The sequence below is a fragment of the Pollicipes pollicipes genome, unplaced genomic scaffold (genome assembly GCF_011947565.3).
Source record: "Pollicipes pollicipes isolate AB1234 unplaced genomic scaffold, Ppol_2.1 Scaffold_3447;HRSCAF=4054_pilon_pilon_pilon, whole genome shotgun sequence".
Taxonomy (NCBI): Eukaryota; Metazoa; Arthropoda; class Thecostraca; order Pollicipedomorpha; family Pollicipedidae; genus Pollicipes; species Pollicipes pollicipes.
In genome coordinates this window covers 42,044,849-42,056,368 of record NW_023596297.1, presented here as the reverse complement: position 1 = coordinate 42,056,368, position 11,520 = coordinate 42,044,849, and the positions used below count along the sequence as shown (strand labels likewise).

Genomic DNA, 11,520 nt, shown 5'->3' with positions numbered 1-11,520 from the left:
GCCGGGTGCGTCGGTCGCATCAAGAATGTGCGTCTGCCAACAAATGTCAAACTGAACCGAGCTTTGGAGGACAACATGCCATTGGCGCTCCAGCATGGAAAGGGTGAAGCTACTTGCTCACACGAAGTAAAGTAGATTGCCCTCGTGTGGATGAAATGCTTGAGCGCACTGCAATGTGAAATAGCACATTACACGTACATTTCCCTATAGAAATTACAATAACAAACTTTGTGCTGATTTTGCGAAAAGCAACATAACACTGTTGCGAGCTGTTCATTTTGACACTATGAAATGGTCTGTTGAGTTGTCTGCGGCAGCTGTGTTTCCTCATGCTACCACTCCAATTTGAGCCATATGACTCACTGACATGCCATTATAAAATGATCGGCTCACGATTCGTCTCATGAAATTTACCAAGAATGTAATTCAGCTCTGGGGTTAAGGCGTCATTTTTTCTAACGAGCCGACTCAGCCCGGGACTCACCCCAAAGCTATTGACTCTTGAGCCAATTCACGATTCAGCTAGAGTCAAACACAAGTCTAGTAGCAATGGCTCTTTTCAACCCCGTAAGTTTTGGAAATGAAATGAGTGTGCAGCACACTTATTCGATTGCTTTTTTACAGATGCTATTAATGCGCAGTACACTCAGCGGCGATATTAAGAATGCCATTGCAACAGAGCAGAACGCAGGCGTGAATACGTCCAAGCAAAACGGAATTCACGACAGGTTCAACAAATTTTAAAATGAAAATATCTCTACAGCAGCTGAGTGTTTGTCTTCAGATGGTTTCTACTTTTAGTTTGCCGACTCGGTGCCCAGTGTTTCACACCCGCTGTACATTCTGAGCTTCTGTAGCCAAGTGCACAATAAGAAATCACGCACATCACACCAGCCTCGTTGGCAATGACTAACAGCTAAGCATCTGTCAGATGTGGTCGTCATCCTATTCACGCTGTACAAGTGTAGATGATTTTAACACTACATATTATTTTTCTAACTAACATATATTAAAAATAGTTGTATTTTGACACCGCGGCAGGATAAAGGTGGAGCTCATAACAATTTCTATAACAATGCTCATTCTGACTGACAGCATGTTACTGACAGCACTGACACTGACTGACATATTGTTGATCCATACATTTAAGCAGTACATCAGCATCGTTACGAAATCTGCCGTGTGTTGTAACTGGACTCCGCAGAATGTGCAAAGCCCGATAACTGAAGCAGAAACCATCCGATTCCCTGGCCCATTTCACAGCCTGATAGACGCACTTCTATAGAGGCTACCTCCCATGTGGAAAGCTGCGTGCTAAAATGGTTGAAATAGTCTCCTCACGAAGCAAGACGTCCCGCGTGGTGAGTCAGCAACAACCATCCGCATGGTGGGCCAGCTGAGACAATCGTCCGCATGGTGAACCACCGAGATAACCGTCCTCATGACATGAGGACGAGGTCCTCGGCCGCTCCGCTGGGCCGGTCCATCATCCGGAGCCACTGTCCTCGGCCGTCGCAGTGGGCCCTGTAGCAGTGGGCCCTGTAGCAGTGGGCCCTGTAGCAGTGGGCCCTGTAACAGTGGGCCCTGTAGCAGTGGGCCCTGTAGCAGTGGGCCCTGTAGCAGTGGGCCCTGTAGCAGTGGGCCCTGTAGCAGTGGACCGCCCCGCCGAGCCGGGCCGTCAGCCTGAGTCGCCCTCAGGTCGGCCGGCAGTACCGGCCTCGGCGGCCGTCGAGTCGAGCGCGTGCCGCAGCACCTCGGCAGTGTAGGGCGCGGCGTGGTGCAGCAGGGCGGCCAGCAGCCGGGCGCCGAACTCCTCGCTCACCATGGCCCAGTTCTTGACGATGCGCACCTGCGGCAGCACGAATGAGGAGCCGCCTGTCTCCGCTCTGAACCAACCACTCGCCACGGCGGCATGCCAGTACCTGCCGCCGCGGTAGCTGCCACGCTGTGATCACTGATGTGGAGTCGGCTTGTCGGCAGCAGGGCCTTACAAACGTCCCAAGAAGCGGGCGGTGCAACCCTTACTTTATAGTGCGCTCTTCCCATAACGAAAGTAAAACTTAAACAAAAATTGAAGGTCGTGGCAGGCCGTTTCTTGTTCCAGCGGCTATGACGTAGCATATAGCAATGGCAGTCAGGTCACCTTACAACGAGAAGTCCACCATGCACGTATCACACAAGGCATGCGCTGGGCTACTTCGTGACACTATTGCATGTTCGCATCCGACCGCGTGGTGCCCAGCATTGATTGAACTCATGCCACAAGCACCCATATCGCCCCGACTCGTGCACTGGTGACACATGGACCTGACGGCTCATGAACTTATCAAGCGTGGAGCCTGATGGTTCGTGCGCATAGTTCATGGCCCATGACTAAACCAACTGTCCTCATTTGACAGATGTTTCAAGATATTGCATGTGAGTTCAGCGGAACCTGTCACTTGTCCCACAAATCAATGCACTAACTTACTTCTTAGTTTTTACATGAAATGTGAGGTGCGCCCTTTTTTGCCACTGGCGGCAATACGCCCGTCTAGTTTCGATGAATCTAGGTGTCCCTGAGCTGGATGACCCTGACCGTGTCCTCGTGCCTGTACCGTAAGACATCTGACTTGGGCGACACGTCGCATTATCTCTGAGCTGGGAAAGCGCTGTAAGACTTCTTACCTAAATAAAGCTTTGTGTGACCCCTCACCTTGATGAAGTCTCGCATGGACCTGAGGAGCTCCATGTGACCCCTGACCCGAATAAATCATTGCATGAGCCTTGGTCTGGCTGAGTCATCATATGAACCCTGATCCGGACGAATCGCTACATGATCTTTGAACCGGATGAGTCGTCGCAAGACCTCTGAACTGGATGAGGCTTCTGACGACCCCTGCCCTGGATGGAGCTCCGTGTGACCTCTGATCTGTACGAATCCTCGCACGACCCCTGCCCTGGGTGGAGCTCCGTGTGACCTCTGATCTGTACGAATCCTTGCACGACCCCTGCCCTGGGTGGAGCTCCGTGTGACCTCTGATCTGTACGAATCCTCGCACGACTCCTGCCCTGGGTGGAGCTCCGTGTGACCTCTTATCTGTACGAATCCTCGCACGACCCCTGCCCCGGGTGGACCTCCGTGTGACCTCTTATCTGTACGAATCCTCGCACGACCCCTGGTCTACATGAGTCTCGTGTGGCCCCTGACATGAACGAACCATCTGTGACCCCTGACCTGGATAAACACTTGCGTGTCCCGGGCGTGGGCGGCCATATTGTCCACAAGTCTCCGGCGCTCGTCTTCGTTCAGCACGCGCTCCCAGAAGGCGCGCAGCTGGGAGAAGTCCTCGTCGGCCGGCTCAACCTTCCTCGGCTCCGCCTGCCCGCCCGGCACCGCCGCCTGCCCGCCCGGCACCGCCGCCTGCCCGCCCGGCACCGCCGCCTGCCCGCCCGGCACCGCCGTCTGCCCGCCAGGCGCCGCCGTCTGCTTGCCGTCGATGGGGGTGGCTTCTGATCCACTGGGAACAGATGCAGGCCGGATGATGGCAATAATTCACCAGGCAGACGTCTCGTGCCATGTGGGACGAGCGAAATGGTTGTGAAGTTGGTGCCAAACCTGAGCCAATGGAGCCATTCCACAGCGAGAAACCATACCGACTGGTTTGATCAATGCATTGCTAAGTGTCCATTCCATGAAAGGCCGTAGTTTTCCGATCAATTAACAAGGAATGTTTTTTGACTTGTCAGGATATTAGTCTTAAAGGGAATATGCCACCTGTTTTGTACTTGTATGCCACCTGTTTTGTGCTTGTCACTTGTTGTTAGATCAGACGATTTGATCGGCAATGCTGGTTTTCTCAAAATTCCCCTGAAAATCTCAGAACTCCGACTTGTAGCCGCTACCGCGGGGAAACCTTGTTGTACTCCCTGCTCATCTTTACACATTTCTTTTACTGTGCTTGCCGTAATGTGCGCAACACACTAATTGGTCATATGTTTGTGCACTAAATGCTATGAACGCTTGAAACACTATTTTTAGAGAAAAATACATGTCAACATGAGGCTATTATCCCGTGAATTCAACGAAACGTTATATTATGACTTTTGTTTCTCCACTATGGCGTTTAGCAGTCACACTTTTCGAAATACACTTTGGCTTTATGAAACCGATTATCACATGGTCGGTCAGTGACACACTAGCTCAAACTTCAACCAATGTGCCTCCAGATAACTGGCCCTTGCCGCCCGCTGGACGGATCGCAAACGTACACTTGTACTGACGTCATTCATACCAGTGAAGGTGCCACTTTTAAGCCCTAAGGTCCGCAATGTGCGGGTTAACGGTCAAAAAGTGGTATCCCTAACACGTAGCAGCTGACAACAACCCTTAGCAGATTCTGCCGTCTTCATGACTACAGCGGCTGTCATGACGACGGAAGTTGCCATGACCACGGAGGGTGTCATGGAGAGGGCGGTTGGCATGACGACGGCGGTTGCGACAGCTGAAGCTGTCGCGGACGTGGAACACACTCTGGGTTACCAAGAAAGGGGAGTAAGTGTAATGCTGCCAGAAAACGTTGACAGCGCAATTTGAACTCGAACATCATTAAAATGTACTACCTTATTAAATATTGACCGTGCCGTGGTGGCACTATCCGGTGCTATCAATAGATATAAATAAACCTGTGGTTTCACCAGAATACGCTTTTTTGAAACATGCCCCAGAGTTGAAAAACTCTCCTTAAACGCTTGGCAAACCCGGCCGTCGAAATCCACGCCTCGATAATGATATATGACTGGCTGACTAGGAACAACGCATTGCAAAGACCTATAACACTTCGGGTGGGTATCGGTCACAAGTATCTGGGACACACAGCTGTGTAGTTTTGGTGACCAAATCTCCCCCGCTTTAGGCCACTGCGTTCTGCATGTGATCGACCTCAACCAGAATGACACTGGTCCGTACCCGGCCGATAACCAACTCATACATGGCTCGAAGAGCTTTGAGGTCGCTTGGTCAATTGGGGACCATCCATTGGCATACAACCTGCAGGCGGTTTCTTTTTTGTCCGCGATGATTGCCGATATCTGACGATCAGTCCATGTCGCTCAAAAACAGTTGAATCCGTACTTCGCACTCCAGAGCTCGTGGTCGGCTGTTTACATTAACCCTTACACCTGCCATTACAATTGTTCATTCTCACTTCAGTTGAAATATATTGGCCTGCCGCTGCTGCAGTGACGTAGGCGAGGAAAGAATTTTGGAGCTGCCTTTAACACGCGCTCGGGTAGGGTGAGATAAATTTGATGCCCCGTAATTCTTTTTTCAATATGGCTTCTGAGTGGTGCGGCCCAGCAAACTTCGTGTTATTGTCAACAACGGAATAGCAACCATTTTGACGTCAAAAGAATTGATACACGAGGTCACTGACCTGCAGTAAGTCAGTCAGGCCATGGTTGTGAGCGAAACTAGTTCTAAGGAAATCTTTCAATTTAAGCTAATGCCACAACGGAGTGTTAGCCAAAGTCACGTAATTTTCAGCTGGCTGCTTTGACGAATAGTGGAAATTAAGATCACAGCTAGTTGCATCGCCCTTGGGTCAGACACGATGGCAAGATCAAGATCACAAGCAAACAGCTTTTGTTATGGAAAAGTTGCATTATGAGGTGGTTTTTGACACTCATTCCGAATTCCTTGATCAAAAGGACGTTAACAGATTTCCTTTTTTTAATTCATAGCCAGTGAGGTTACTGACCTAAAGTGATCTCCATCAACCCTTTGATTTGAAGAACATGTCGCTTACGATGGTTCGTTATGTTGATCTTAAAGTCATAAATCAAAATAATTTCGAAGATTTTGGTCATTCTAACCTATCTTCAGATAACGCTGCTAATCTTACATGCACCCCCACATTTGCTCAGCTGCGTGAGAGGGTCTGAAGGTACTTCGGACACCCATCTGGGGTTTGACCTTGCTTGACCTTACTTGATCCGAAGGTAACAGCCCAGTGACAGCAATTTGAAAAAAATGGGTTCACAATGATCCTACTTTCCCTGTGAATTGGGTGATATTGAATGATAATACTAGATTTGATTCAAATGTGGTGCTGCATGACATCACCAGATCCAACAGCTTGTGCGAAAACATCTGAAATTTACACAGTAAAGCCTTTCAAAGAAGCTGTTATTCTCACTGGGAACTTAACGACATATATGGAACTGTGACCAGTTGTTGCAAGCATAGGAGCCTCCAGAACCGGACCAGCCAGGTCAGTTAGATCGCGTAGTTAATGTAGCACACCCTGAGCCTGCTGCCTCGCTTACGAACGTAGTTCACGATTGTGTTACCGGTTACGTGCCACACGACATTTGCGGCCACCGTTGTGGTAATCTCCCACGTCAGTTTCAGTGTGGGGGGGGGGGGGGGGGCGGAACCTCAGTCCGGTGGTGCGACTCAAAGTTACGGCACGGCGCACGGCTGTGGGTGAGCACCACAACCAACTGGGCACGTCATCATCAGCGCATGGTACAACGGCCAGGGTTCCCCCCCCCCGCAGTCTCGGAAGTAGGCTGCAGACTGCACACTGAGAGAAAACTAAGCCTTCAGCTGTGCGGGACCCAAACTGTTTAAATACTGTAGCGAGGCGACTCTCCAAATAACTCCAGTTTCGGGATATTTTGAGGGGTACGTCAGGCTACGCAGCTGAATCGCTCAAGCCCCATTTCGTCGAAGAACGTACACCTCTATCATCATACTTGCAATAAAGAAAAATAGCCGCAGCAAACGCCAGGAACTCAGTGAGGAAGCAGCGTGCTCCGCGTGGCATCAGCAGTAATTCCAGCGCTGTCCACCGCAGCCACTAGATACTTAGAGAATGTTCCATGGCCGAAGATATGTAAGAGGGCATCAGACATGATGAAATAAGCTCACTTTCAACTATTGGTATACTTTTAGGTGGAAAGCGGCCACTCTGTACAACACAGATTCCCTTTTTAGTAAATATGCTCATTGTTTGATTACGTCAATACGTCATTGTTTGATTACGTCATCGTGACTAGAACAATACTGACTGAGAGCCGATTGACGCTCGCTATATCTGGAAATCCTGCTCATGAACGCACACGTAAACGACTCGAGAATCATACGTTTCTTGGTCTTATCGCTGCATGCCCAACTGAATGGCAGGACTTGAATGACCTTATTATGGCGTCATAGATGCTTTGGTGACCTTGAGATGGTGTCCCCGCAAAAGTCCGAACATCTCCTCGGGCGTATAGCTCAGAAACTGGAAGGGCTTAGGTTTAAAAAAAGGCAGGACTGTGAACTGTACCGAATGATCTTCAAGCAGGAGATTTTAGTTTAAAGCCCCATGCGAATGTGAAACACACCCATTTAAGAGGCTATCCCGCCCTATGGTTGTATTTGAAAAACAAACTCGTGTGAAGCCTCAGGATCAGTTACGTATAATAATAGCACCGGGCAGTGCCACTGCAGTGCCTTCAAGGCGCCATAAGGGCACCAATTTTAATTAGTTTCGAGTCCAAAGTACGCTGTCAACACATTGTAACAGCATTGCCCTCCTTCCCTGCAGTCGCGACCGCCGCTGTCATGACAACCACCGCGACACCTCTACTGGTGCGTATAAAAGAACATTCGTAATTGGTCCAGTGGGTGGCAAGGGCTTTTTACCAGGAATCGCATTGGTTCAAGTTTGAACCAGCACGTCAGTATGGGCCATGTGATGCTCGCATCCCAAAGCCAAAGCTTAAAAAGAGCCACTGTGGCAAATGCCCCAGGGGGAGAAATCAAAGCCATAGCATGACGCTTCGTTGAATTAGCGGAATAACAGCTTTATATTCGCATATTATGTCATCTTAACAGCGTGTTTCAAGCTTTCATAGCATTTGTAATACAACCATTTTTACAAATTGGTGTCTTTCAAACATTACGGAACACACACGTTGGAAAAAGCAAGACAAGTTAAATGTATTACTCTAATATTGGTGAGCGGGGAGTGCAACGAAATTGCCCACACAGGAGTGGGTAGTTCAAAAATAAATTCTGAGCTTTTCGGAAAAGTTGGGATACAACCGGTGTATATCGTGATCATATCGTGCACGCCCGATCTAACGATACGTGAAAAGTGCGAAAAGGCGGCAAACTCCATTTGACATGAAACGGTGCTTTGTACACCCCTGCTTAAGTCACCCTGCATCCTTCATTGTCCTATCGTGTCCCGTCATGGCTGGTCTGAGGGAGGCGGGGACCGTGAGCAACACTGCGGACCCGAGAGCGAAACTCACCCGGTCTGGCGCCCGTCGCCGGCCGGGAGCTGGCGCTGCTCGCGCGCCCCGCCAGCCGCCTCCGGGCAATTGGCAGGCAGCTGGTTGTAGTCGGGCCCCAACCGGTGCTGCTGAGTGTCCGAGTACGAGAAGAGACGAGCCTGTCAGCACGCAGCGGAGCGTGACCCACCAGGCACGCGCAGTTTGGTGTGCTGGGTGGGCGGAATAGAGCTCAAGTGATAGTTCCTTCATAATGGTTTCGCGCGAGAGGTTATGATTACACCACCACTGCAGTTGTAATGCACAGCAAGCAGTTCTATCTAAGAAAAAGCATACCCTTGCCAGCTTGGCGCATTCAAGCAATGACCAGAAACTCGAACAGGGACAATGTCATCTGGACGGGCTCACCGACGGCACTCAGAACTGTCGGCCGTGCAGCGGCGGCTGCGGCCACTGATGCTGCCAGCAGCGGGGCTCACCTGCAGCATTTGATCGGGACTGGCTTCGATGCCGTCCGGCATGTTGGCCGGCGCGAATGCCACGTGCTCCACCTGCGCCACGTGGTCGGTGGGATTGCGGTCGAGCACCAGTCGGCCCACGGGCAGTAGCGGGTACTGGGCGTGAGGCCAGACGCGTGTCAGGTCGAAAGGGTCGAACGGGCAGCTGGCAGCCTCCGCTGGCGTCATCACCTGCACATGCAGGGTCCACGATGGGAATCGGCCGGCCGCGATGGCGTTGTGCAGGTCGCGGACGCAGTAGTCCGGCTCGGAGACGGCCAGCTCTGCAGCCCGCGTGGCCGACAAGTTCCGGATGCCCTGGTCCGTCTGTGGACGGCGGGGTGTCAGCCGGCTGCCTGGTCCGTCTGTGGACGGCGGGGCGTCAGCCGGCTGCCTGGTCCGTCTGTGGACGGCGGGGCGTCAGCTGGCTGCCTGGTCCGTCTGTGGACGGCGGGGCGTCAGCTGGCTGCCTGGTCCGTCTGTGGACGGCGGGGCGTCAGCCGGCTGCCTGGTCCGTCTGTGGACGGCGGGGCGTCAGCTGGCTGCCTGGTCCGTCTGTGCGAGTGGTGTGTTTTTGGCCCGCCTGTGGTAGGGCGGGGCAGCTGGGCAAAATGTGGCGTGTGGGTGTGACCGACGCACTGTTGTTCGTGTGCACGGTTGAGCGGCATATGAAGGCCAAGCGTGATCGGTGGACGGCTGTGCACTTGGTGGTGAGGATTCTTGACCCAGTTTCCGTTTGAGGGAGGACGCTGTCGCTCGAAGACACGGGTTACGAAAGCCGAGGGCACTGGCGTGGTCAGAAAGTGCATTGTGTTTCATCAGCCGTGCACAAGTGATGTTAAGGCTAGAGGCCCCAGCAGATTCATAAATAGGTCCTGGGTGCCGTCATGGTATCGGCCCCTTCTTTGAGGAAATTCCACACCGTCAGCTGCATTGTGCTCAGAAACAGGGCATGAGCTACCCGGAAAGACCGACTGCAGCCGGGAGGCCACCTGCGACCCATGCAAACAAACACGGACGTGACGCGACCGGCTCGCTGCGCGGAGATCCAAGCGACGCGATCGTTGCGGTGACGACACCAAGTCGGCTCCTTGTACTGTGAACCTGCTACCAAAATGAGGTATATGAACCTATTTATGTTTTAAAATGATTTATTTATAAATCGTGAAATACTGATCGTGAAATATAAATCGTGAAATATATCCTAATATTTTTGTAGTTCTCTTTGCCACGTCTGGACAGGATAACATATTCGTGGATGATTGTGGAGACTAAATAATGTCGTAGACACTCACGTACGATTCCTGCACGGCAGGTTCTCTGATGCTCTGGTCACGCCCTCTTCCCCCCCCCCCCCCCCCGCCCAGGAAACGCGTCGTAGGCGTGATGGACCATTGCATTACGACAGCAACGTCAGATACATACACCGCCCGGAGGAGCGTGGATCGCCGGTCACCGGCTCTAGTGCGCGTGCGTAATACCGGTCGCACCTGCTGACTGCGTGATCGGTTGGACGGGCACGTGGCTCGTGGGGTGACCGAGACCATCCAGCACAGCGCACAGGCCCACCTGCCCCGTCAGATCCGCCGCCGGCGAGGTCTGCGGGCCGGTGGCCGCACCGACCGGTCAATTCGGGTCGTGTGCGGGGCCCGACCGGTGCCGCCCCGCCCGCGCTGCTGATGCGATACACCGGACGCAGACGCTAGTGTACCCCGCCAGTCGAACCGTGCTTCAGACTCACCGGGAGTACGCGGCTGTGGTGGGCACGGCTGAGCCCGCGGGTCGCCACCATTACAACATGGCCACAACAATGCCCAGTCGCTGACACAACGACTGGATGAAGTCAATCAGCTCCTGCAGAAACATCATATGGACATCCTGTGTGTATATGGGACAAGGCACAAGCCCGACGTACTCGACGGGGTGGTGATATTCCATCAGCATGGTGCAGCATGATCGCGGTGTCGCCCGGCTGACAGCGACCCAGCAGACCGGTAAGGAAAACCGGAATTCGCACTGGGAGACTTCAGCATGAATTTTCTCCACCGGGACGGCCATGGTGTACGCGTTTTTCAGATCATCCTGAGAGACATGAGTCTCGAACAGCTGGTCGTCAAGCCCATTCACTTCCACTCGACACCAACACTGCTGGACGGGATCGTCACCAATGTGACCGGTCTCTGAGACCCAGCTGGGGTTCTCCCCGAGCCTGTGGCGGACCACCAACCGGTGCTACGCCGCGCTCCCGTCCCCAGAGAGCGCCGACGGTCAGCCAACACCACCGCGCGGCCGTGGAAACGTGTCGACTGGGACGCGTTCAACTGAGCCCGCTGCTCGCCGATTGGGAGCCGCTCTACGCTGCTGGCGCCGCCGATGACAAGGTGGCCGCATTTACAGAAGTGTGGAACATCGTAATCGACGCTCACTGCTCGACCTCTACCGTGGCGTCACGCCAGTCCGGCTGTCCACGGCTGCGTGGAGATACCGAAGTCTCCGCAACTGTGGGGAGGAGAGCGACAGCGCCCGCGAGACCTGAGAGTGCTGCCGTAGAGAGAGACCACAGAGGCGCGCCGCGCACACCAGCGGTGCCGTAACAGAGTGAAGGGACTGATCACTCTCGCGCGACGCTCCCATCTGCGCAGCGGTCTGCTGACAGGGCGGCAATATTTCTGAAGCCGTCTCAAGCAATTCGGACTGCAGCCAGCGAGAGGGTGTGACACACCCGATTATGACATGGGCACCCGAGCGGAGGCACTCA

General features: G+C 52.9%; 1 pseudogene; it reads right to left on the bottom strand.

Moving 5' to 3' along the window:
• Positions 1-991: 991 nt before the first annotated feature.
• Positions 992-11,520, bottom strand: part of LOC119092567 (catalase-like) — a 62,451-nt pseudogene continuing 51,922 nt past the window's right edge.